At 44.3% G+C, this 27,236-nt stretch overlaps 2 pseudogenes; both read left to right on the plus strand.

The window, feature by feature from the left end:
* Positions 1-1,942: 1,942 nt before the first annotated feature.
* LOC103275865 lies at positions 1,943-22,560 on the plus strand (annotated as a pseudogene).
* Positions 22,561-22,656: 96 nt separating this feature from the next.
* LOC103275866 lies at positions 22,657-23,468 on the plus strand (annotated as a pseudogene).
* Positions 23,469-27,236: the final 3,768 nt, after the last annotated feature.

Below are 27,236 nucleotides of genomic sequence, written 5' to 3' on the forward strand. Positions count from 1 at the left end.
AGGTCTCGCTGCCCAGGCAGGTCTCGAACCCGCGGGCTCAGGCAGTCCACTCACCTCAGCAGATGGCTTTTTTACCGGGAGGATGGGAGTATTACAAGGGAAGTTGGTAGGAAGCAGAAGACCCTGGAGGAGCAGCCGGTTAACAGTGGGCTGGAGGCCCTTGCGATGGGCGTGTGAGATAGGAAATCGAGGCCTGGAAGGGAAGCAAGAGGTATCCTTAAGGCGAATGAGGGCTGGGGTGTGGTGCTTGGTCACCACCAGAGTGGAAGTGTCCCAGACTACTGGATTAACTTTTTCGGGGGAAATGGGGAAATCGGATGAAGGTTCCGGGGGGAAGACAGCACAGGCGAGGGCCAGGAGTGGAGTTGGGGGAACTCGGTGTGAGGTGAGGCAGATAGATGCCCCAAGTTTACACAGAAGATCTCGTCCCAGCAAAGGGGCTGGGCAGGATATGGGATAACTAAGAATGAATGGGTGAAGGGACGGCCTTCAAAAAGGCTTGGAGGGCACCCCTGAGACGCCCACAACCAAGGCCTGAGAAGGATGTAAAGGCCCGTGAAAGGAGAGTAAAACAGAATAGGTAGCCCCCGTGTTCACCAAAAGGGAGATGGACTTACCCGCTACCCATAGTGTGGCCCTGGGCTCGGCAAGGGTGATTGGGTGTTCGAGTCCAGGCAGCTTCAGTCATCCAGGAGGCCCAGGAGCTCTGGCAAGGGGCCCGTTGGGGGAGCCGGCCCCCCGTGAAACTCTGTCGCCAGGGGATGGTTCTCCCCCAGAGGGCACTCAAACTTCCAATGTCCCTTTTGTCTGCAGACTAGGCAAGGTCGAATCAGTGGCCTGGGGTTGGGGCATTACTTTGCCCAGTGGCCTTTCTGGCCACACCTGAAGCAGGCTCCCGGAGGTGTTCGGGTCTCGAACTGTTTCCTGGGACAAGGGCTCTGAGGCCCCTGTTGTGCCGGCCGCAGGGCAGCGACTAGGGCTTGGGTTTGAAGGGCCACCTTCTGTTTTAGCCTCTGGGCTTGTACTGCCTCGGCTTCCTCCTCTCGGGCATTATAAACTTTAAAGGCCATATTCACCAGGTCTCGGAGTGGAGTCTGGGGGCCCTCCTCCGCCTTTTTAAGCTTGCAGCAGATGTCCGGAGGGGACTGGGTGATAAAGCGGGTAGCTAAGACTGTGGACCCCGGCGGTGAGGAAGGGTCCAAATGAGTGTGAAGGGTAAGAGCCTCTGTTAAACAATTAAGGAAGAGGTTGGGTTTTCATTAGGCTCCTGTGTGATCTCCCTCAGTTTGTCATAGTTAACGACTTTTTGAGCAGCCTTTTCCATCCCTGCAATAAGGCAGCGGACCGTCTGATCCCTCCTAGTCTTACCTATGGCACCATCCTGATAGTTCCATTGTGGGTCCTCAGCAGGCACCGCCGTGGCCCTGACCGGCAAAGAATGGTCAGGGTTATGTACCTGATCAGCAAAGTCCCAAGCTGCTGAGGTGATGCGATCGGGCTCCTCGGGAGTGAGGGTGGAGGTTAAAATTATGTGGAGGTCGTGCCACGTGAGCTCATTTGCCTGAGTGAGGTCTTGAAACTCCTTGGTGTAGGCAGTTGGGTTGGCAGAGCAGGAGCCTAGCCTCAATCTGGGACAGGTCCCCCAGGGAGAAGGGAACATGTACCCGAACCAGTCCCTCAGCACCTGCCACCTCCCGGAGAGGGGCCAGTAACGGCCTGGGACCTGGTAACCGGAGGGCTGGTCCATTTAGAGGGCGGTGTAGGATTGTAAGATGGCGGCGGGGTGAGAGCAGGGAATGAGGTGGAAGGAGGGCAAGATGGCGGTGACGACAGAAGAGGAGGGTACAGCTTGTGGGTGGCTGGGGCAGAGCCGGAAACAGAGGAGTCAGGTGTGACTTCAACAGGACCAGAGGAAGGAGGCGGGGTCTCTGTGGTAGCAGGAATGGAAGTGGAGGGGGAAAGGGAGCTGACCGAACCTGGAATGACTAGAGCTGAGGACAAAGGAATTAGAGATGGCGGCTGGGAAGAGTCAGATATTGGGGAGGCGGGACGGGAGGTAAGGCAGGAGCAGACACCGGAGGGACCCGAGTGGAAGAGGTCTGGGCACAGGCGGTCGGATAAGGAGGCGGTCGAGAAAGAGCAGACCTTTGAGAAGAGGCGGACAGGAGGGGAGGAGAAGGAGGCATAGGAGCCGGAGGCGGAAGGCCAAGGTCCTCTGGAGGATCTGCAAAGGAAGATTCCGATGCAGGGAGAGGTTGATAGCCCCTATCAGGGGATTTGGCCAGGAGGACCTGGGCCGAGGAACATCTGACGCAGAGGCCTGGGCGGGAGCACAATGCCCAAAAGGCCTGGACATAGGGGACCTCGGACCATTTCCCAGTCTAGTGACAATAATTACTGAGATTGGTGAGGAGGCCAAAATCGAAAGTGCCCTGGGGGTGGGGGGCAGCGAGACTGACTGTCCAGAGGATATTGGGGCCAGGCCTGGGAGGAAAGGAAGATTAGCTTCCGTTTACCGATATCCTCGGACAACCCCAGAGTAGCCGGATTAGATATGAGACACTGCAAGGGGGTCTGAGCCTCAGTTTTAGAAGGCTGGCTTCCCATGGCCGCAACCTCCATCCCCGGGTCCCTAAACAAGCGAGCCCAGCATCCCAGACCTACTCAGAATAGGGACGGAAAGGAAGATCCGCTTCCGTTTATAGTGTTGGCGATCTGGAGATAGGGACGTCTCCACTACCCCGGAGCCAAAGGCACCGTGCCGGGGGTGAGCCCAGATGCAGCTGCGATTTCGGACTGGGCACCCTGGAGGGTAGGAGGAGAAGTCAGGGAAAGCAAGGGACTCACCGCGTTGTCTGAGGTCCTGGGACCAGGTCCTGTTCCTGAGAGAGGTCCTGGATCGGGAGAGGAGGGGGGAGCCCGCTGGGGCCCCGCACCGTCCTTCCGGGTTTCGGCACCAAATGTAAGGTAAACGAAATCAGACCAGGCAAACGGCAACAAAGGAGCCAAGAAAAATTTATTAGCGCAATCCCCGGCGAGGTTTTCCGGTTCATATAGCTGTGGGCTGGAGAAGTCACACCCAGCAAGATGGGCGACAGGTTTATAAAGGGCATACTGAGAAAGCTGTGAGGGGGATTAGGGAGAGCAATTACTGGTTGGGACAGCTGTCGCATGAATGGGGTTGCTAGAATCGCTGTAGCAAGTACTGGCTGGTTTTGTGGCTGGGGTCTTAGCTCCAGTAGCTCATTTTTGCTGACTCACTTCTGCCCATTATTCTCCTGGTCCGTGTTGGAGCCATCTTGTTGAGGCCCGCCCCGCCCTCCGGTACCTCCAACCTTACAAGGGTAACAACAGTCAACAGATTCAAGACACAGCCCTATCCCTATGTAAAGTCCCATTTAATTCTCACAGTCACCCTATGAGGAGGTGTTATCATCCCACATTTTACATACAAGAATTCCATTTAACAGTTGAGAAAATTGAGGTCTGGGGAGAAAACCAAGGCAGAGGGAGGGCTGGAAATAAAGTCAGCTGACTCTGAATCCTGTGCTCTTTTCATTATGCTACAGTGATAGGACCCTCAGTATCCCGAAATACTCTCATGCTTTAGCCCTCAAATCAAACCCAAGCAAGCTTTGAGGTCAAGTCAAAACTTGCTGAGGATGGAGAAGTAGATGGCCTTTGCCTTGGGCAAGAAAAAATGGGAAATGGCAGGGAGAAAATGTAAAAGTAGCTGGAGTCCCCTCAGATCCAAGAACAGACTTGCTTGGGCATGTCTAGGAGGCTCATGCGTGGTTACACTAGATCTGTGTTTGCATGAAGGCCAAGCTGCATTTTTAGATAACCCATTCCATGGAGAAAGGAAGTTTAGATGGAAGCTATTGGTCCAGGAGACAGATTTGTTGGAGGGGAGAGAGTTCGATGTGGTATTTGGTGTTTAGCTAGCTCCCAGCTGCCCCTGTGGATTCATGACAGGATTTTACAGAAAGAAGCTGGAAACAAAAAGGTAGCTGAGTGCATTCTCATTACCTTTCAGGTTCTGAGGCCAGGCAGCCTGAGCTTAGTCCTACTGTCCCCTCTTAATACCCATGTGACCTTGGATAATGTACTTGACTTACCTGTGTGTACAGGTTGAGTATCCCTTATCCGAAATGCTTGGGATCAGGAGAGTTTGGGATTTTTTATTTTTTCAGATTTTGGAATATTTGCATTATATTTACTGGTTGAGCATCCCAAATCCAAGATCCAAAATTCTCCAATGAGCATGTCCTTTGAATGTCATGTCAGCACTTAAAATATTTAGGATTTTAGAGCATTTGGGATGCTCAATCTGCATTGTGGGATTTTAGGAAAGAGGAATTATTTTGTGATTTTCTAATTCTATCATTTTCAGATCCTTGGCATGGGAGAAGAGAAGCAAATATGTAAGACAGAAGAAATCAAGTAAAGCTCCTGTGGTTGAATTTGAATAGGAACTATCAGTTAGCACTTAGGACATATCTTATCTTTTAAAAAAAATTCCAACAGCTATTCACTGAAAAGGCCAAGAAACAATCACCAGTCCAGGAGAAATAAGCATCCCTTACACCCACATAGTGCATTTGAAATTCCATTTCCTACTGAAAAGAACCAGCAAATGATAGTTCCAGGATTAGCTCAGGAAATAAACAAGATGAGACTACCAAGAAGACTCTCAAAGACCTTTAAAGTCATGACAACAGGACTCAGAGGCCAACTTGAAGAAACTACCGCTGGCCAGAATTGGAAAAAATCTGAGCATTCCTAAGGATAATGTAATACTATAAGAGATTGGCAGTAGTGGGAAACTGCCAGGGAAGGGGTGGAGCACACCTCATCAACAAGGGTACCTACATAATGAACATTTGTATATCTAACCCTGAATTGTACCCCACATATTTTTTTAAAATAAGGATAATAACTGCCAGGGGTAGAAACACACAAATGTATTTAAATCCATGAAGTCCCCAATGGTCCTAAAACAAACTATCTAATTGGTTACCACTACAGAACCCATTAATCATTCTGAAAACTGATAAAATTAAAGCAAAAGAGTCAAACATTTAACGTGTCTTTCCAATGAGGACTGTTCCACTAAGGGGAACTAAGGAGTTGAGGGGGGAAAGTTTCTCTTTATAGACATGCCCTAGCTAGAAAATGAAGGAATGATAGAATTAGAATGTCACCATTTTGCCATCTGTAATAAGTTAGTGATTGATTCATTAATTGATGAAGCATTGATCCTCAATGCCGCTAATATCACAGAGAAAAAACAGACACTATGTGCCTCCTGGTAGAAGAACACAACACCACCTGTGAAATCTGCTGGAGACCAGCTCCAGCCGGGTTCAGGGTACCCCAAAGGTGGAGATGGCATTTGCAATTGGGGGGGAAGAAGAGAGGAAGAGAGAGAGAGAGAAAGAGACTGGACTCCGGTCTAGTGCAGAAGCAATGTGTGTTATTGGGAATTACAACTGGTCTTTTATACACAAAGTCAGATGTGGGAGGGGCATCCCCCACCCACCAGAAACCTTAATCCATGAAAACTTAATCAATGATTGCCTTTAAACCCTTTTCATATGATAATCTTAAAATCCCATAACAAAGGATAACCTAATCCGTGACTGACATATTCTATAAACCTTTTTCATCCTAACCTGACTGATTTATGCCAAGTTAAACAATTCTATAGAAGCTTAAGTATTTACTTTACAAACAAAAGTGGCCCATCCCAGAATGTTTGGAATGTGGCCCCAGTCCAAAGTTCACAGTGGGCTACCTGCAAGTAACCCAGCCGCATTCTTTCAACAAAATGGCTGTCTTCTAAAACTGTATTCTACAATTTACATCTTCAATAAATCCTAAGATCATGACCCAGAAACCTGTGACCAATACTAAGGCTCTTAGATGTGACACGAGTTTGAATTACAAGTTGTGTGAAAGCCAAAACTGCAGTTTGTGGAAGAATGGGAACAATGAGCTTCTAAAGTTAGCTTGTGTTTGTCCCGATCTCAGAGTTTCTATGTTTTGAGCTCACAGGAGCTTAATCTGGTTAGTGCTGAGTAGAAAGGGGGAGGAAATGGGGTCAATAGCTCCCGGACGCATCCTAGTGGTCTCAGGGTCAACGGCCCTTCCTGATCCCTAGTGCTCAGTGGACCTTCGTGCCCAGCTCCCAACAGAAATCGTATTAAATTAAAAAAATAAAAACTTGAATCTGACCAGCCTTCTAGATTCAGCTACCAATTTATAGAAAATACAACAGGCTGAGGAGCATGTGTGAGAACACCAAGGGGATGCAAAACCCAGGCTATAGGAAGCCCTATGGGACAGACCACCTGGGTTCTTCCACAATGGAATTGCTAGAAGGAAAAAGGGGATAGGTGGGGGAAACTACAGAAAAGACGAAAAGGTAAGAGACAAATCAACTAATGACAATATACAAACTTTTTATGAATCATGATTCAAAGAAACAAACGGTTTCAAAAGTGTGACACCTATGAAACAACTGAAAATCTAAATGCAGACTTACTGTTTGATGATATTAAGAAATCATTATGAATCACTTTCAGGGGTAATAATGCTATTATGGTTTTTTTGGGGGGGTTGTTTTTGTTTTTTACAAATAGAGTCCTTTTTTGATGCATCCTTATCTCAGTTGTATACTAAAATATTTACAAATAAAACCGGATGTTAACGATTTGCTTCAAAATAATATAGGAGGAACCCAATCAAAAACTGGGCAAAGGAACTAAACAGACACTACTCAGAAGACACACAAATGGCCAACAGATATATCAAAAATGCCCATCATCACTGATCATCAGGGAGATGCAAATTAAAACCACAATGAATCGCCAGAGCCCAGCAGGTCGAGGCCGGGAGCAGCCACTGCACTCTAGTCTGGGCGACAGAGTGAGACTCCAACTCAAAAAAAAAATAAAAAATAAAAAATAAATAAAACCACAATGAGATATCACCTTACACCTGTGAGGATGACTATCAGACAAAAGATGAAGATAAGTGTTGGCAAAGATGTGGGAGACCTTATACATTGTTGGAGGGAATAAATAATACAGCCATTATAGAAAACAGTATGAAGTTTCCTCAGAAAACTAAAAATAAGATTACCATATGGTTCAGTAATCCCACTTCTGGGTATATTTCCAAAGGAATTGACTCCAGTATGCTGAAGAGATATCTGTACTCCCATGTTCACTGCAGCATTATTCACAATAGCCAAGATATAGAAGCAACATAACTGTCCATGATTCAATTCACAGATAAAGAAAATGCAATATATATACACAATGGAATACTATTCAGTCTTAAATAGGAAGGAAATCCTGTCATTTGCAACAACATAGGTAAACCTGGAGCATGTTATGCTAAGTGAAATAAGCCAGGCACAGAAAGATAAATATAAAATATACTACATGATCTCATTTACATGTGGAATCTAAAAAAATTGAACTCACAGAAGCAGAGAACAGAATGGTGGTTACCAGAGGCTGGGATCAAGGGTGAGTGGGGAAATGGGAGATATTGATCAAAGGATACAAAGTTTCAGTTAAGCAGAAGGAATAAACTTTAGTGATCTATTATACAGAATGGAGACTATAAGCCTAAAGCATCGTATATTTCAAAATTGCTAAAACAGATTTTAATTGTTTTCACTGCAAAAATGATAAGTATGTGAGGTGATAAATTTGTTAATTAGCCCAATTTAATCATTACACATTGTAAACATACATCAAAACATTACTTTGTATCCCATAAATATATAGTCATTATGTCAATTACAATTGAAATACACAAAAATGTCAAAATGTATGAGATATAAATGTTACTTAAAAAATAAATATGGGAGGAAACAAGATTGGCTATGAACTGATAATTGTTAAAGCTGGTTGATGGAAATATGGAATTCATTATATTATTCTATCTACTTTGATGTATTTTCAATTTTCTATTCTAAGAAGTGGAAGAGAAAGAGAATAAGACATCATACATGATCAGACATGGAAAGCACTTAGAACAGTGACTAGCAGTGAGCCCCCAAATCATTAGCTATTGGAAGAAATAGCACATTGACTTTTTTGTGAAAAACTTCGTAAAGCCCTCAGTGCCATGCTTTGGGATCCTCTGACTCTGATTCTGTAGTTGACCCCTGAATGTGTTGACCCCTGGAAGACTGCAGGGCCTGGGCTTCAGTGAGGGGTGATGGTGGTACCCGGGGAGGCCTGACCAAAGAGGGCAGATGCCTTGCAGAACAGTAGGTAGCCCTTGGCGCCACCTGGTGGGAGAGCATGTGATCCTTAGTATGTTTAAGTTCCTTTATAAAAACTTCCTACATTCCTTGGGTGGTTTTGTAAGGGGACTAGAGATCCTGTGTGTATAGCTGAGGCAACAGGTTAATTGGAATTATTACTTGTAACATGACCATCTGCACCGGCTGGTAAGTCTACAGAAAGTCAGGTGGCTTATTACTTACAAAAAGGTAAAAATTTCTTGCACACACTTGGAAGGACTTTTTCTAGATATTCCAACTTGGCAGTTTCCTATGGGAAGAGAGAATCCAATGGCTTCTTCTATTAGAGGTCATTTATACCCCAGGGTAGGTGAATGCTTGCCCCCGGGTGAAGCTCAGGGGTCCAAAGAACAGAGCTCCTTTCTTTTTCTGAGCAAATATTTCGCAAACCAGTAATGCTCTAACTTTGGAGAGCATTAGAATCATTTGCTAAAAATACAGATGTTGAGCCATCCTCCACCTCAGACCTCTTTGGGGGGCCTAGGAGAACCAGAGCTCTTAACAAAACCTCAGGCCTCCAGGATAGGTTGTTCTCTGCCTCAAAGAAAAAAATAATTTCCTCCCCTTCCCCTTGGTTCCAACTCAGGACAAGTAAGGCCACCATGCCTCTGTCCTGTAAGGCCACTGTCCTCAGTCCTGTAAGGCTAACGTCTGTTATGTCTTGGTGGTGCTGGAGCTACAGAAAGGCCCAGGATGACAGGCCCATGCCAGGCCAGCTGACTGTCATTTCAGTGAAACAAGTGCTTTGGCCCCTTCCCTCCTGTCCTGACTGACTCCGAGATTTCCAAGTTACCCAGCTGCTCTATCTTCCTGTGAATCTAAGAGGAGGAAAGGACCTGCTGGCAGAAAGGTGACTTGGAGAGGGGATGGTTGATCAGCCACCCCTTCTACGGGCCCGAGGCCTGGTGCAGGAAATACCAACTCTAGAGAAGACCTGGCCCTGGACCCTGAGGGACTTAGTCTAACCAGCTCAACTCCACATCCTCTCCTATACCCACCCCCATCCTCACTTGGCCTCACCCTGGACCAGGCCCTCCCCTTTCCTCAGGCCATCTCGGTCATCTTTATTAGTTCTTCCCAGCCTCTCATCTTCCCTAGCTGTTTTCCTTCTGTCTCTCTTTCTAAAAAGGGGTGGGACCCTGCCACAGCCCTGTTGAAAAGTCCCCTTGAAAGCCCTCCTTGGTCTCCTTTTCCCTCCAAAATAAAGTTAAACCTCCTGGCCCACTACCAAAAGCCCTCCACCATCTGGTTCCAGCCTTCCTCCGCAGCCTTCTCTTTCAGTCATCTGTCCACACACCCTTCCCTGCCTGCTCCATGCATCAGCTAGCCCTCTCACCTTTGCTCCTGCCAGTCTCTCCGTCAGGAGCACCCTCCCCTTCACCAAACTTTCTCTGGGGCCCCAGTCAAAATGAGCACCCTCTCAACACAAGCAGTTTCCTTCAAACTGCACATGACAGTTATTTCAGAGAAATGAGCTTATGATAGCATAAACTCTGGGTGTGGCTTGCATGTTGGTCTCACTCTACACCCGTGACTAGATGGAAGCATCTTTAGAAAAATGGCAGGTCTCATTCACACCTGTCCCTTCCACAATGCCTGGTTCAGTGTGTGTTATAAGTTGGGTGCTTAATCTGTGCTTATTATGACCACACAAATTGTCCATTGTCCTGTCTCCGGTTCAGGAAAGAAGAGCTTTATAAGAGTTCTTCAGGTGGTACCCGCACTTGTGCCAATCACCAATGCCCAGAATGGGTGATCCTAATGGACTCTCCACATTGAGGGCATGAAACAGTCAAGGCCAGCAAGGCAGTGCTTTCTTGGTAAGGGGATATGGAGTCTCACTCTGTCACCCAGGCTGGAGTGCTGTGGCACACTCATGGCCACCCCAGCAATGACCTGCTGTGCTCCAGCGATCCTCCTGCCTCAGCCTTCCAAGTAGCGAGAACTACAGGTGTGTGCCACCATGCCCGGCTAATTTTTTTTTCAATTTTATTGTAAAGACAAAGTCTCACCAAGTTGCCCGGGCTGGTCTCGAACTTGCAGGTTTGGGCAATCCACTCACCTTGGCCTCCAAAAGTGCTGGGATTACAGGCTGAGCCATCGAGCCCAGCTGGTAAGGGGATATTTTTAACTCCAGGCACTGTAGATGGTGTCACAGGCAGCTCAGGATGCTATAACAATTTACCAAAGACTTGTTGGTTTATAAACAATAGACATTTATTTCTCACCGTTCTGGAGGCTAGAAGATAAAAAAATCAGGGAGCCAGCTTGATCAGTTCTGATAAGGGCTTTCTTCTGGGTTGCAGACTGTAGACTTCTCCCTGCATCCTCCCATGACAGAGAAGGGGCAAGAGAGTTCTCTGCGGTTGCTTTGTAAGGGCACTAATCCCATTTATGAGGGCTCCAACCCCATGACCTAATCACTTCCCAAAGGCCCCCCTCCTAATAATATCACCTTAGGAGTTAAGATTTCAGCATATGGATTTGGGGGAACACAAACATTCAGTCCCTACAGATGGGAAGCATCTATGGTAGCCCACAGGAATCTTCCAGGCAGTGACCAGCCAGAAAGAGCCCTACTGAAACCTTAAAGAAAAACTACTCTGAGGTCCCAGGAGAATGGTGTTTTCAGAGTACTCTCCAAGGAGCTGCACCAGTTGCAAACACAGCCTCAAGTAGAACCACACATGGGCACAACAGAAATACAACCTCCACGTTCATTAGTCAGGGTGAGAGCCAGATCCTGAGCACTGCTGAGAGCAGGACAAGGAGGTCTCTGCCCTGAATATACCAACTTTGAGTCCTGGAGGAGACCAGGTCAGCCTGTTCTGCATCAAACAGTCCTGTGGGGAACCAGGAAAAGGATCCTGGTCTCTCCCTGCAAGATCTGCATCTTACCTGAATCCTAGTGTAATTCCAGGAGTGGCTGCCCCCATTCCCCACTCCCTCCAGCCAGAAGCATATGTGTTTGCTCAGAAAAGATCCACTTCTACAATTCTTAGCAAGATGTAGATTTTACTAACACTTTGATGGGAAGACATTTTAATATCATTTACTGCAAGGTGAAGTTTCACAAAGATCACCCTTAAAAATTCTCTGCTGGATGCATTCACAGACTCAGGGCAGGGAGACAGCCTACAGACTGGGAAAAAGTATTTGCCAACTCCAGGTCTGACAAAGGCTTAACATCCTGGATCTACAAGGAACTCAAACGTGCTGAAAAGAAAAAAACAAACAACCCCATTATAAAATGGGCAAAAGATATGAACAGACACTTCACAAAGGAAGACATCTGAGCAGCCAACAAACACATGAAAAAATGTTCAACCTCACTAATCATCAGGGAGATGCAAATCAAAACTACACTGAGATACCACCTAACCCCAGTCAGAATGGCAATTGTCAACAACTCAAAAAATAACAGCTGCTGGAGAGGGTGTGGAGAAAAGGGAACACTTCTACACTGTTGGTGGGAGTGTAAACTAGTGCAACCTCTGTGGAAAGCAGTGTGGCAATTCCTAAAAGCTCTAAATATCAACCTCCCATATGACCCCGCAATCCCCCTACTGGGAATATACCCTGAAGAATTCAAATCACTCTATAAAAAAGATACCTGCACATGTATGTTTATCACAGCATTGTTCACAATAGCAAGAACCTGGAAACAACCATGCTGCCCATCAAAAGCGGACTGAATTTTTAAAATGTGGTACATATACACGATGGAATACTACACAGCCATAAAAAAGAACAAAATCATGAATTTCGCAGCAACCTGGATGGAACTGGAGTCTATAATACTGAGTGACCTCTCACAGAAACAAAGATCCGAGTATCACATGTTCTCACTCATATAATGGACCTTGAACATCCAATGTAATACTATAAGAAAATGACTGACAGTACTGGGAAACTATGGGGGAGGAAGGAGGATGGGATTAACAGTAGCAGATATCTGTTTGGGGATGGGAAAACACCTCTTATCAACAGGGTGCCTGAATGAAATGTAATTGTACACCTAACCCTTAACTGTACCCCACAAAACCATAATAAAAAGTATTGATTAAAAAAAAAAATTCTCTGCTCTCTGCAAATGTCCTCCCCAGACTAGTCAGCTTGTCCCCTTTTGCCCCCTCCCAAATTCTTCTGTTGTCCTCAGCTCTGGCTTTACCTGAAACTCTACCAAGCAAAAGGGCACCCATCATCTATTATAACTAAAGTTTTTTCCTTGGTGGGAATGCCGGTCCTCATCTTCCATCCACATCCAAGTGTGCTTACCAAAATACTCCTCATAAAGCCACCACCAAAAAAGATTTCTTTTTAGAGGACAGATTATGCTATCAAGAAAATAAGCTAGTCTTCACAGTGGCACAATAAAAGTAAGGGATTTGAGCTTCTTTCTATGAATCAGGCATTTTTTTTGGATACTGACATGCACCATTTCAAGTAATACCTTCCAAAAATCTTGTGAAGTTGGTGTCCCTGCAATGATGAAACATTCAGTCCCAGAGAAACTGAGCAACTAGTCCAAGGTCAAGCTAGTACATTAACAATATCAGACAACCCTATTTTCTTTAAGCTGGACAAAGATTTGAACAGACATTCATCCAAAGAAGATATCAAATAGCCAATAAGCACACGAAAAGATACTCAAATCATTAGTCATTAGGGAAATGCAAATCAAAGCCACAATGAGATACCACTTCACACCCACTAGGATGGCTATAATCTAAGAAGACAGATAATGTGTTGGCGAGGATATGGAAAAATTAAAACTTTCATACATTGCTGGTAAGACTATAAAAGGATGCTGCCAGTTAGGAAAACAGTCTGGCAGTCCCTCAGAAAGTTAAAACTAGAATTTCCTTATGATTCAGCAATTCCATGCCTATGTATATATGCAAGAGACTTGAAAACACATGTTCACAAAAAATGAATACACAAATATTCATAGCAGCATTACTCATAATAGCCAAAAAGTAGAAACAACAGAAATGTCTATTAACGGATGGATAGATAAACAAAATGTGCTATATCCATAAAATGGAATATTTTGCAATGAAAAAGAATGAAGTATTGTTTCATGATACAATATGGATGGACCTTGAAAACATGCTGAGTAAAAGAAGACAAACACAAAAGCCCACACATTGTATGATTCTTTTGATATGGAATGTCCAAATATTCAAATACATAGGAACAGAAAGTAGTCCAGCAGTTGCCAGGGACTGGGAGGAAAGGGAATGGGAGGTGATGGATGTGAAGTTTCTTTTTAAAGGTGATGAAAACGTTCTGAATTAGATGGAGGTGATGGGTGCAAAGCCTTGTGAGTATACCAAAACCTACTGAACTGTCCACCGTAAAAGGGTGAATGTTATGGTATGTGAATTACATCTGAAAAAGCAAAACCCAGTTGATAAAAGCCAGCCAAGAGACTGACCTGAGCAGTCAGCCTCCAGCGCCCTGTACCACTCACAATGGTGATCCCAGTCTAACACAACTGAGTCCCTCCTGAGACAAGTTTTATTACCCACATCTGCTGCTGAAGGAGAAGCCTCCATAGTAAAAAAAAATCATGTGGCTCTGGGGAGGAGGCCCCTCCCTTATAGCTAATTGCATCAAGGGTGGACCCCTGGAACACCCACAGGTTGCTCAGACACCTATGACTTCAAGATGGCAGACCAGGTCAGTCAGATATCAGTCTCTCTCCCTCTCTCTCTCCCTCTCCCTCTCTCTCTCCCTCTCTCTCCCTCTCTCTCTCTCCCTTTCTCTCTCTCTCTCTCTCTCTCTCCCCCTCTCCCCCCTCTTTCTCTCCTTTTCCATCCCACTTCCTTTCCCTTTCCCCTCTCTCTTTCTCTCCCCTCCATCTCTCCCTCCTTCTCTTCCTCGCTCCCTCTCCCTCATGCTTTCTCCCTCCTCTTCCCTCCTCCTCCCTCTCTCCTTTCCTCCTTCCCTTCCCCTTCCTCCCACCTGATGAGCAGGTGGAAGTCAAAGACCACAGCAATAACATAAAACCAAGAAGGGCAGTCCCAAGAGAGGAGAGAGAGGGCAGCGAAGGAAACAGAGACACTGCAAGAGAGCTGCTGTCTGTCTTCCTTCCTGTGGGCTCTGTGGGTTCCATGAGATCAACTGTGCTGGAATTCCAGTTCTAGAATTCCCACAAGGTCCTGGAGTGTCTTTACAGTGACCACCTGCCCCTCGTTTGAGCTAGCTTATCTGCCTATGACATCAGCAGGCATTATCCAGATTCAGGGTCTTAGGGATGGGGTCTTTGGTGAACCTTCCCTTATGAGGACAACAGCAGACCTCAAGAGGCATTTGCAAGAGCACAGCCAAGAGAGCATGGGGCCATCTGCCCAAGATCCTGTTTGTAAGACCCTGGGAGCCATTTAGACACTGGCCTCAAAAGCCTCCAGACCTGCCCAGCAAAGAAAGGTTCTTGATCAACGTCACAGTACATGAGTGTATGTTTCCACAGCACTGACCAGTTACTGTTTTGGTGTTTTCCTTTACTTTCTTTGCCCTTTCATTTATTTGAAATGATTTAGCATCTGCAATTCCCTCAACTGAGCTCAATATATGTAGGATAAAAATCAGTGTGGAATAATTAAGAAAGGCCAGATATCTTATCTGGAGTGACCTTGAACTTATCCGTATTCTTCAAAGTAAAGAGAAGACATATATTTCATATGTCACTTTTAATGAGACCAAAAAAAAAAAAAAACCACTGTTGCTGGAAATATTTACCTTCATCTCCTGTGCTGAAAGAGAGGGGTGATTTGTCGACTTTGATCTCCACTTGTTTAATTACCAGGAAATGAAGTGCGCTTCAGCTAGCGGGATCATGAAGTCTCACTCTTGCTGCAAAAGTTGGCAGTGGGAGACGGAGCTGCCTGGCCTTTCATTTTTCAAGATCAAAGCTGAGCCAGCACCAAGACAAAAGAGATATCCAGGTGAGATACACCTGAAGAAGAACCCATGGCAAAGTCCTGACCTGAGAGGTCGCTGGACCAGCATCTCCCAGGAGGTATCCCCTGCTTCCCCTTCCTCCCTGAGGAAAGGGCAGGGCATAGTCCCGGGCCCTGTATGGCCCTCTGAGCCAAGTGCCAGCCCATGTACCACACATCAGGCCCCAAGCATACTCCCCCTCCCAGGCAAGCCCAACACACTCATGCATTAGTTCTGACGCCCAATGCCTGTCTTGAACTTTCCAGTTACAACCTCAGGCTGGTCCTTTCCTGATCCTCAACTGCAGAGCCCAGGCAGATGGACAGCATCCCAAGGAAATGACCAGGAAATGAAAAATGAGGAGGAATCTGACCTTCTCTGCAGGCAGACTGCCTGTGACAAGGAGGCTGGGGTTTGACCTCTCAAGAACTCAGGAGCTAACTGGTAACTGGTAACCAAACTGGATGTTTGTCCCCTCCAAATCTCATATCAAAGTTTAATCCTCGGTGTTGAGGGGGCTAATGAGGGGCATTTAGGGTCATGAGAGTTGATTCCTCATGGATTAATGCCCTTCTGGGGTGGGGGGTAGCAAATGAGTTCTTGCTCTATTAGTTAGGGAGAGCTGGTTGTTAAAAAGAGCCTGACACCTTCCCCTCTTACTCTCTCTTGCTTCCTCTCTCACCATGTGATCTCTGTACACACAGCTCCCCTTAACCTTCTCCCAAGGGTGGAAGAAGCTGGAAGTCCTTACCAGAAGCTGAGCAGATGTCAGTGCCATGCTTCTTGTATAGCCTGAAGAACCATGAGCCAAATAAACCTCCTTTATTTAGAAGTAGCCCAATCCAGGTATTTCTTTATAGCTACACAAACTAACTAAGACACTGTGAAATGAGGGTGGGCAACATCTGAGGGAGGGCACTGACAGTTGTGATTAGCATCCAACACGTCTGGATATAGAGGCAACTCTCTTACGTTCATCTCTAACATGAGAGTGTTGAACTTAAGGTCCCTTCCTTTAGTATCATCTGTCTTTTTAATATCATCTGTCTATTTTATTCTACTTAGTGCACCTCTTCCATAACCAGAGTTGAGCTACCTACTGAAGAAGATACTTTGGATGATGTTGATGACGATAACTGCTAACATTCACTGAGTACTCGCTCTATGCCACATGTTCCACAAAGATGAACTCATTTAATCTTCACAAGCAGCTGTGAGGCCAATGCCATTATTATCTCCATTTGATAGACGAGGAGAACGAGGCCTGAGAGGCTAAGTACCTTGCCCAGGCTCACGCAGTTGTGAAGCGACAGAGCATAGTATTGAGATATGAAACTTCCCTTATATTCCAACCATGGAGACTAACTCACATGAAACAACATTTTTAAAATATGGCATAGGCCAGGTGCAGTGGCTCAAGCCTGTAATCCTATTTGTGGGAGACCGAGGTGAGAGGATTGCCTGAGCCCACGGGTTCGAGACCAGCCCGGGCAACTTGTGAGACCTCATCTCTACAATAAATTTAAAAAATTAACCAGGCATGGTGGCGTGCGTCTATAGTTCCAGCTACTTGGAAGGCTGAGGCAGAAGGATCACCTGAGCCCAGCAGGTCGAGGCTGCAGTGGCTGGGAGCATTCCACTACACTCCAGTCTGGATGACAGAGTGAGACTCCAACTCAAAAAATAAATAAAAAAATTAAAATTAAGATATGGCATATAGTTAAATTGTGCAGTACAAATGTTGAACTCTAGAGAATGAGTCAGAAAACATAGCATGTGGACCAAAACCAGTCTATTGTCTGATTTTGTAAATAAAGGTTTTTTTTTTCTTTTTTTTCCGTTGCCCAGGCTGGAGTGCAGTGGCATGCTCATGGCCACCCCAGCATCGACCTGCTGGGCTCCGGCGATCCTTCCACCTCAGCCTTCTAAGTAGCTGGAACTACAGGCATGTGCTACCATGCTCGGCTAATTTGTTATTTATTGGAGAGATGAGATCTTGCCAAGTTGCCCGGGCCAGTCTTGAACCCATAGTCTCAGGCAATCCACTTGTCTCGGTCTCCCAGAGTGCTGGGATTACAGACTGAGCCACTGAGCCTGGCCGTAAATAAAGTTTTATTGGAACACAGCCATACTCATTTGTTATGTATTGCCTATGACTGCTTTCACACTGAACTGACGGAGGCCATAGGGCCCATAAAGCCTAAAATATTTACTATCTGACCCTTTAAAGTTTGCCAACCCCCTCTCTTATGATGACCAACTGGTTGAATTTGCCCAGGCCTGTGGGAGTTCCTGAGATGCAGGAACTTACATTTTAAAATCAGTAAAGTCCTGTGTAAACTGAGACAGTTTGGTAGCCTGGCCTGCTTTAGAGATGCTCAGAGGAAAGCAAGATCCATGGGAGTCACAGAGGTGACAGAGGTGGGCCTTAAAAATGTGCAGGATTTGAATATATGGTGGGTGTGATGTGAATAGGCTAGAAGGAAGGAGAACATTCAGGAAGACCAGCAAGATCCTGGAAGACCAGCATAAGATGTTTATGGGGAAGTGAGGAGAGAGATGGGTTCCCTTGAGCAGAGTATCTATTGGGAAGAAAAACCAGGACCCCTTAACTAAAAACTCCACAGAAGATACTCTCATGTACTGCATTGTTGCTTGTAGCATAAACCGGTCCCATCTGCTGGACAGTTCCTGAGTATGTATCAAATTGTTAAATGTGCATGTGCTTTGACTGCCTATGGGAAGGTGATTGCATTCAGATCTATGTCCAGGTCTTTTGAAATGTGACTTTGTAGTTTATTTCATCTTTACTTCCTGATTTTGAGTTCAGCCATATGACTTGCTTTGGCCAATGGGACTGTAGTGACTCAACTCAAGCAGAGATTAGAAAAAGCCCTCATATGTTTTTTTCTCCCTCTCTTATTCTTCTGCTTTTGACCTAAGAACGTGTCTGGGACATGGAGCAAAGCCAAGCCATCCCAGTTGTCCCAGCCAAGGCTATATGAGATTACCCAACCTGCAGCCAATCCACAAACATGTGCGTGAGCCCAGACAAACCCAGAAGAACTGCTCAGTTCAGCTTAGCCTAAATGGCCAAACAGCAGACTTTTGAGCTCCGTAAATACTGAATATCTCATTTTATTGCATTTGGTTTTATTGCACTTCACAGATTCTGCATTTTCTTCAAAGGCTTGTGGCAACCCTGTGTCAAGTAAGTCTATTGGTGTCATTTTTCCAACAGCATGTGCTCATTTCCTATCTCTGTGTCACATTTTGGCAATTCTCACAATATTTCAAACTTTTTCATTCTTATTATATCTGTTGTAGAATTTGTGAATAGCGATCTTTAATGTTACTGCTTTAATTGTTTTGGGGTACCATGAATCGCACCCATATAAAACAGTGAGCTTAATTGATCAATGTTGTGTGTGTTCTGACTGCTCTACCGACTGGCCATTCCCCATCTCTCTCCCTCTCCTTGGGCCTCCTGATTCCCTGAAATACAATATTATTGAAATTAGGCCAATTAATAACCCTACAATGGCCTCTAAGTGTTCAAGTGAAAGGAAAAGATATGTGACTCTTACTTTGCACCAAAAGCTGGAATTGATAAAGCTTAGTGAGGAAGGCACATGGAAAGTCAAGATAGGCTGAAAGCTAGGCCTCTTGCTTCAGTTAGCCAAGTTGCAAAGAAAAAGTTACTAAAGGAAATTAAAAGTGCTACTCCAGTGAACACACGAATACTAAGAAAGCAAATAGACTTTTTGCTGATATGGAGAAAGTTTCAGTGCTCTGGATAGAAAATCAAACTAGTTAAAATATTCCCTTAAGCCAAAGCCTAATTCAAAGCAAGGCCCTAACTCTCTTCAATTCTATGAGGACTGAGAGAGGTGAGGAAGATGCAGAAGAAAATCTGAGGCAAGCCGGGCTCGGTGGCTCAGCCTGTAATCCCGCGCTTTGGGAGGCTGAGGTGAGTAGATTACCTGAGCCCCTGGGGTTCGAAACCCACCTGGGCAATTTGGCGAGACCTCATCTCTACAATAAATAAAAAATCAGCCGGGCGTGGTAGTACGCGCCTGTAGTTCCAGTTACTTGGAAGGCTGAGACGGAAGGATCGCCGGAGCCCAGCAGGTCGAGGCTGCGGTGGCCGGGAGCGGCCACTGCACTCCAGTCTGGGTGACAGAGTGAGACTCCAACTCAAAAAAAAAAAAAAAGAAAGAAAGAAAAGTCTGAGGCAAGTTGGGTTCATGAGGTTTGAGGCAAGAAGCCATTTCCAAAACACTGAAAGTACAAGGTAAAGCAACAAGTGCTGATGGAGAAGCAGTAGCAAGTTATCCAGAAGATCTAGCTAAGATAACTGATAAAAGTGGTTACACTAAACAACAGGTTTTCAGTGTAAATGAAACAACCTTGTATTGGAAGAAGATTCCATCTAGGATTTTCATAGCTGGAGAGAAGACAATGCCTAGCTTCAAAGCTTCAAAGGGAAGTCTGACTCTCTTGTTAAGGGTTAATACAGTTGGTGATATTAAGTTGAAGCTAATGCCCCTTATTTACCATTCTGAAAATTCTAGAGCCCTTGGAAATTAAACTAAATCTACTCTTTGTGTTCTGTAAATGGAACAACAAAGCCTGGATGACAACACACCTGTTTTTTGTTTGTTTGTTTGTTTTTGAGTTGGAGTCTCACTCTGTCGCCCAGACTGGAGTGCAGTGGCACACTGCTCACAGCCACCGCAGCCTCGACCTGCTGGGCTCCGGCAATCCTTCCACCTCAGCCTTCCAAGTAGCTGGAACTACAGGCGCGTGCTACCACGCCCAGCTAATTTTTGATTTGTTGTAGAGATGAGGTCTCGCCAAGTTGCCCAGGCGGGTCTTGAACCCACGGGCTCAGGCAATCCACTCACCTCGGCCTCCCAAAGCACTGGGATTACAGGCTGAGCCGTAGATCCCGGCCTGGCACACCTGTTTACAATGTGATTTACTGAATATTTTAAGCATACTGTTGAGACCTACTGCTTAAAAAAAAAAAAGATTCCTTGCAAAATAATACTGTTCATTGACAATGCACCTAGTCACCTAAGAGTCCTGAGATATATATTGTTTTCATGCCTGTCAACACAATATCCACTCTATAGCCCATGGGTCAAGGTGTAATTTCAACTTTCAAGTCTTATTATTTAATAAGGATATTTCATAATAACTGCCATGGATAGTGATTCCTCTGATGAATCTGAGTAAAGAACATTGGAACCTTCTGAAAAGGATTCATCATTCTAGATGCCATTGAGAACATTAGTAATTCATGGGAGGAGGTAAAAACATCAGCATTCCTGGGTGTTCGGAAGAAGTTGATTCCAACCCTCACAGATGACTTGGAGGGGTTCAAGATTTCAGTGAAGAAGGTCACTGCAGATGTGGTAGAAATAGCAAGAGAACTAGAATTAGAAGTAGAGTCTAAAAATGTGACTGAATTTCTGTGAGTTCATGATAAAACTTAAGTAGATGAGAAGATGAGGACTTGCTTATGAATGAGCAAAGAAAGTGGTTTCTTGAGATAGAATCTACTTGTGGTAAAGATACTGTGAATACTGTTGAAATGACAACAGAGGATTTAAAATATTCTATAAATTTAGTAATTTAGTTGACAAAGCAACTCCAGAGTCTGAAAGGACTGACTTCAGTTTTGAAAGTTCTACTGTGGCTAAAATGTTGTTAAACAACATTGCATGCTACAGAAAAATCATTTAGTGAAAGGAAGAATCAAACAATGCAGAAACATCATAATTGTCTTATCTTAAGAAATTGCTGCCAAGCATTGTGGCTTATGCCTGTAATTTCAGGATTTTGGAAGGCAGACGTGAGAGGATTGCCAGAGCCCATGGGTCTAAGATCAGCCTGGGCAACATGGCAAGATCTCATATCTACAATAAATCAAAAAATTAGCTGGGTGTGGTGACACACACCTGTAGTTCCAGCTACTTGGGAGGATCACCTGAGCCCAGCAGGTCAAGGCTGTGGTGGCCATGAGCATGCCACTGCACTCCAGCCTGGGTGATAGAGTGAGACTCCAACTCAAAAAAAAAAAAAAAAGGGGGGGGAAAAAAAGAAGAAATTGCCACAACCACCCCACCCTTCAGCAACTACTACCCTGGCCAGTCAGCAGCCATCAATATCAAGGTAAGACCCTCCACCAGCAAAGAGATTCTGACTTGTGGAAGACTTGGATGACCATTAGCATTTCTTTAGCAATAAAGTCTTTTTATTTAAAAAAAAATAAAGTATTTTCATGTTGTTTTTCAGACATAAGGCTATTGCACACTTAATAAATTAAAGTATAATGTAATCATAACATATATAAACTGGGGAACCAAAAAAATCCCACTTTATTTCAATATTCACTTTATTGTGGTGGCCTCGAACCAAACCTGCAATACTTCTGAGGTACTGCCTGTACTTACTGTTTGAAGCTACTGACTTGAGGTTGTCTATTATATAGTACTATTATGCAAATAGATAACTGACACCACCTAAACTTTTTTTAGGAACTTCTATGGAGTTCATCAGAAAGACATGCCAAGATATGTGTGAATAAAGACTCCCCAAGTGAAGGCTAGAACCAGTTTACTGGAATTGTAGCAGCAATCGGGGGTGCTAGAACACTGTTATCATCTCTATCATGTCCTATAACAGAGGGGCAATCTTGACCACGAAGGAGCACAACTATGTGGTCATCACTACAGATGGGCGCTTTGGGATCCAGGTCCTGATGGTGACCGCGGAATTCCAGAAAATGTTTCCCATGGGTAACCACTGTACCTCAGTCTAGCTGGACTTGCCACTGACATCCAGACAATTGCCCAGGGCTTCAAGTTCTGCTGAACCTGTAAGAGTTGAAGGACAGTTAGGAGATCAAATCTCATACCCTCATGAGCATGGTAGACAACCTCTTGTATGACAAGCAGTTTGGCCACAACCACACTGGGCCAGTCATTGCTGGGTTGGACCCAAAGACCTTTAAGCCTTTGATTTGCTCTCTAGACCTCATCAGCTGCCCCATGGTGACTGACGATTTTATGGTCAGTGGCACCTGTACCGAACAAATGTATAGGATGTGTGAGTCTCTCTGGGAGCCCAATGTGGATCCAGAATACCAGTTTGAAACCACCTCCCGAGCCATGCTGAATGCTGTGGGATGGAATGCGGTCTCAGGCATAAGAGTCATTGTCCACATCATTGAGAAGGGCCAAATCATCACCAGGAAGCTGAAGGCCCCAGTAGACTAATCCTTTTCCCAGAGTCCTTTTTTTAAAAAAAAGGCTTCCTTTATAATATAGTTTACAATCATTACAAAAAATTTTTTGCTCTCCAGCCAGGGTCACAGGGACGCTGAGACCGCTGTCTGGACCTTTGGTGATCGTGTGTCCCAGGTGGTACTCGCCACCCCCACCACCACAGCAGAACCCTCTCTGAAGAACGCCGCTCTCCTGAGCCCAGGGATACTGCAGGCAACAAGGATCCTCCACACCAGGCAGCCAAGTCTTACCCCGCCACCACCTCTTCCTGGATATGAAGGAAAAATTCGTCGTGGGCTGATTCCTGAGGAATTCTTCCAGTTTCTTTATCCTAAAACGAGTGTGGCAAGACTCTATGTACTTGGAACAGGGCTTATCTCATAGGACCTGTCCAAAGAAATACATGTGATTACCCCAGAGAAATTCTCTACCATATCAATACTAGGGTTGTTTGTCTATAGAACTAAAAAATATGGCGCCTCCATTGGAGAATTTGCTGATGAACTTCATGAGCAAAAAATTGCCCAACTAGAAGAGGTGAAACAGGCTTCCACCAAATAAAACCAGGATACCACTGATTTGGAAAAGGCACAGCAGGGACTTTGGTTCAGAAGTGCCATTACCTTTTCGATGTCCAGAGGAATAGCAATGCTATGGCTTTGGAGGTTATTTACCAGGAACAATTACATCGCATATATAAGGAGGTGAAGAATTGCCTGGACTATCCCATCTCTGTGCAGGATAGGATGCATTGAAAGGAACAAGAGCACATGGTAAACTGAGTGGAGAAACATGTGGTGCAGAGCATCTCTGCCCAGCAGGAAAAGGAGACAACTGCCAAGTGCACTGCAGATCTAAAGCTGCTTGCAAAGAAAGTTCAAGCACAGCCAGTTCTGTAAACGTATCTATCCCACTGAGACAGAAACAGTTGACTGACTAAATGGAAACAAGTCTATGTGACAGAATCATTCTGTATTGCTGTCTACTGCAATTACAGTTTACTTTTCCTAAAAATGAAAAGTTTGAGTTTTGTATAGTGAGCAGACTAAATCTATTGGCCAGTCGGGTGTTTCTCATCCTTCTTATGCTACCTTTTGAGTTGTTCCATGATCACTTTCCAATAAGCAATTGGCTTTTATTAAAGCTTGTCACCTGACTAAAGATTACCAATTTATTGTGTAAATCTGTAATTAATTTCTACTATCCTGCAATAAAGTGACAATTGAAACTAAACTAAAATAAAATAAAACGTTTTTGAAAAAATGTAAATGCTCAATACTGGGGCTCAGTAATGAGTGATTGGTTTTAAGAAATTAAGTCCAAACAGTGGAATGTCAGCCATTAAAAAACATCAGGCTGAAAGGGAGGTGGGGGTGGGATGGGCAACTACCAGGGGAGGGGCTGGGCACACTTCATCTACGATGGTACCTGCATAATGAACATCTTTAAAATAAAATTTTTTTTAAAAGGTCATGCTTATCAATATTTGTTGACATGGAAAGATATCCACTTCATGATAAATAAAAAATATAGACTGCAAAACAGCTTTTTAAAGTGTGATCTATTTTTGTCAAATGAGAAAGATTGAGAGAAAGACATGTTCCAAAAGACTAACAGTGATTAACTTGGAGTAATTGGATTTTTTCTTTTACTCCTTTATCTTATTCCATATCTTGTAAATTTTTTTTTTTTTTTTTTTTTTTTTTTTTAGAGATGTGGGATACAATTCAGGGTTAGGTATACAAATGGTCATTGTACAGGTAAAGTTTGGGCCTCACTTTGGTTCCCACTTCACCTGGTTTGAGATCAGGTGCCCTTATTGATGAAGTGTACCCTCTCTTCCCTGGCAGTTTTCAGCTACTGCCAATCCCTTTCTTATAGTATTATGATAATTGTTCAGGGCCCGCTTATGAGTGAGAACATACTCAGTTCTTTGTTTCTGTGATAGATCACTCAGTATTATAGACTCTAGGTCAGCCAAGTTGCTGCCAAGTTCATAATTTTGTCCTTCTTTATGACTGTGTGATATTCCATCATGTATATGTAACACATTTTGTTTATTCAGTCTACTTTCATGGGCAGCACAGTTGGTTCCATGTTTTTGCTATTGTGAATAGTGCTACAATACACATGTGTGCAGTTACCTTTTTCATAGAGTGATTTGAGTTCCTCCGGGTATGTTCCCAGGATGGGGATTGCTGGGTCATATGGAAGGCTGATTTTTAGGTCTGTTGGGCATCACCACACTGTTTTCCACAGAGGTTGTACCAGTTTATAATCCCAACAGTGTAGAAGTGATCCATTTTCTTCACATTCTCTCCAGCATCTGTTTTTTGAGTTGGTGATAATGGCCAAGGAGTTGGGTGGTATGTCAATGTGGTTTTGATTTGCATTTCTTTGAGGATTAGTGAGGCTGAGCATTTTTTCATGTATCTGTTGACTGCTCATATGTCTTTTTTGAGGAGTGTCTATTCATATCTTTTGTTTACTTTTTTTTTTTTGAGTCAGAGTCTCGCTCTGTCGCCCAGACTAGAGTGCAGTGGCCGCTCCCGGTAGCTGGAACTACTGGCACGCGCTACCACATTCGGCTAATTTTTTGATTTATTATAGAGATGAGGTCTTACCAAGTTGCTTAGGCGGGTCTCAAACCCACAGGCTCAGGCAATCCACTCACCTCAGCCTCCCAAGGCGCGGGACTACAGGCTGAGCCACCAAGCCCGGCTTGCCTACTTTTTAATAGAGCTGTTTACTTTTTTCTTTTCAGCACGTTTGAGTTCCTTGTAGATTCTAGATGTTAGGCCTTTGTCAGATATACAGTTGGCAAATATATACAAATATATACAGTTGGCAAATATATTTTCCCATTCTGTGGACTGTCTCTCCACTCTCTTGATGGTTTATTTTACTTTGCAGAAGATTTTCAATCTGATAAGGTCCCACTTGTCTATCTTATCTCTTATGGAATTGCCAGTTCCAATTTCCATAAGGATTTCTCCTGCAGTTTCTAAGGTTCTTATAGTTTAAGGTTTTATATTTAGGTCTTTGATCCATTTAGAGTTGATTTTTGTGTATGGTGATAGGTAGGGGTCTTGTTTTTATCTTCTGCATTTGGTCAGCCAGTTTTCCCAGCACATCATTTACTGAATAAGTTCTCTCCCCAATAGTTGTTAGTGAAGGCTTTGTCAAAGATGAGTTGGTTGAGAAATTGAGTTTTTTGCTTCTAGAATCTCTATCCTTTTCCATTGGTCTCAATGCCGGTTTTTGTTCCAATATCAGGCTGTTTTAATTATTGTAGCCTTATAGTAAAGTTTGAAGTCTGGAAGTGTGATACCTCCTGCTTTGTTTCTTTTGCTAAGGATTGTTTTAGCTATTCGTGGTCATTTATATTTCCATAAGAATTTCTGTATTGTCATTTCCAGGTCTGAGAAGAATAATGCTGGTAATTTAAATGTCTACGTAATATCTTTACAAACAGGAAAAAAAAGGGATATGTCACCAAGGAAACTTCTCTCTCTATGTACAAAAACCTGACCTTGCAGTTCTTAGAAAACCCCCGCATCCTCCCCTAGGTGGCCTTGCTACCAACTCCCAGAACAAAACCTGACTGACCTTGAGGCAGCTCATCCCACTGGCCCAGGAGAATTGAACCCAGGCTGTATGTGTATGGTGGGGGTGGGAAGCACCAGACCCCAGAGAGGCCTTCTGTGCAGATGTCAGCGGATATGGTTTCCTTCCCAACTGCCTGCAAATGGAGCAAGGAAATTACCCATGAAACCTCTTCCAACCATGTTTTTTTAGAAATCCTTCCATCGCAGTCATAATATTTTTGGAGTGAGATTTACTTTGCAATATTTTAATAACTGCATCATTGTAACTGGAAGTCCTTTGTAGCTGGTCTCAGGGGCCTTCCTAGGATGTTGCACTTAATGAGGTTTATAATTCAATATAACTACATCTGCATCTTTAATTATGCCTAACATTTAATCTTCATTGCTCCACTTGAATTGGAAGAGCTAAAATTAGGCCTGCTGTAGTTTAATCTGATAATAAACATCCATGACATTTAGAGCAAAATGTACTCATTTCATTTGAGTGGCCAACACATTTACCATTTGCCTGAACTGAACAAATACTCTCAACAGTCCTCTCAACTGTAACAGAGAACATTGTTTTAAACAATTCCCCTGTAGGTCAAGTGATCCGACATCATCATTTTACAAGTGAGGGCACTGAGACCCACAGAGGGGAAGTCATGTGTCCAAAGTCACACAGCAAGTTAGCAAGTAGAGGGCATTACAAGAAATAAGGGCCAGGATTCTTGACTCCCTGGCCAATGATCTTGGGCATTCTTCCACTGCCAGCCTGGTACATGTTGCTAAGTTAGGACATAATTTGTTTGTTTTTAATCGACCAAGCCTCACTCTGGCTCCCCCCACCTTTTAAAAATAAAATCCTGACATCATTCAAGTTCCTATACTGAGCCTCATACCCCAGCTCCAAACTCAAATCAATAACAAATAAAGCATAAAAGGAGAAAAGGTAAAAGACAAAATTCAGATAAATAGCCCCATGGACCAAAACCCAAGAAAACAAAACATTAAATGGGTTGCAGCTTAGGCCTATTGGCTGCAGGTCCAGAAGGAAGCAGAGGTGGCCAGGAGTTTAGT

The sequence above is a fragment of the Carlito syrichta genome, unplaced genomic scaffold (genome assembly GCF_000164805.1).
Source record: "Carlito syrichta isolate Samal-C Ts95f unplaced genomic scaffold, Tarsius_syrichta-2.0.1 Scaffold315801, whole genome shotgun sequence".
Lineage (NCBI taxonomy): Eukaryota > Metazoa > Chordata > Mammalia > Primates > Tarsiidae > Carlito > Carlito syrichta.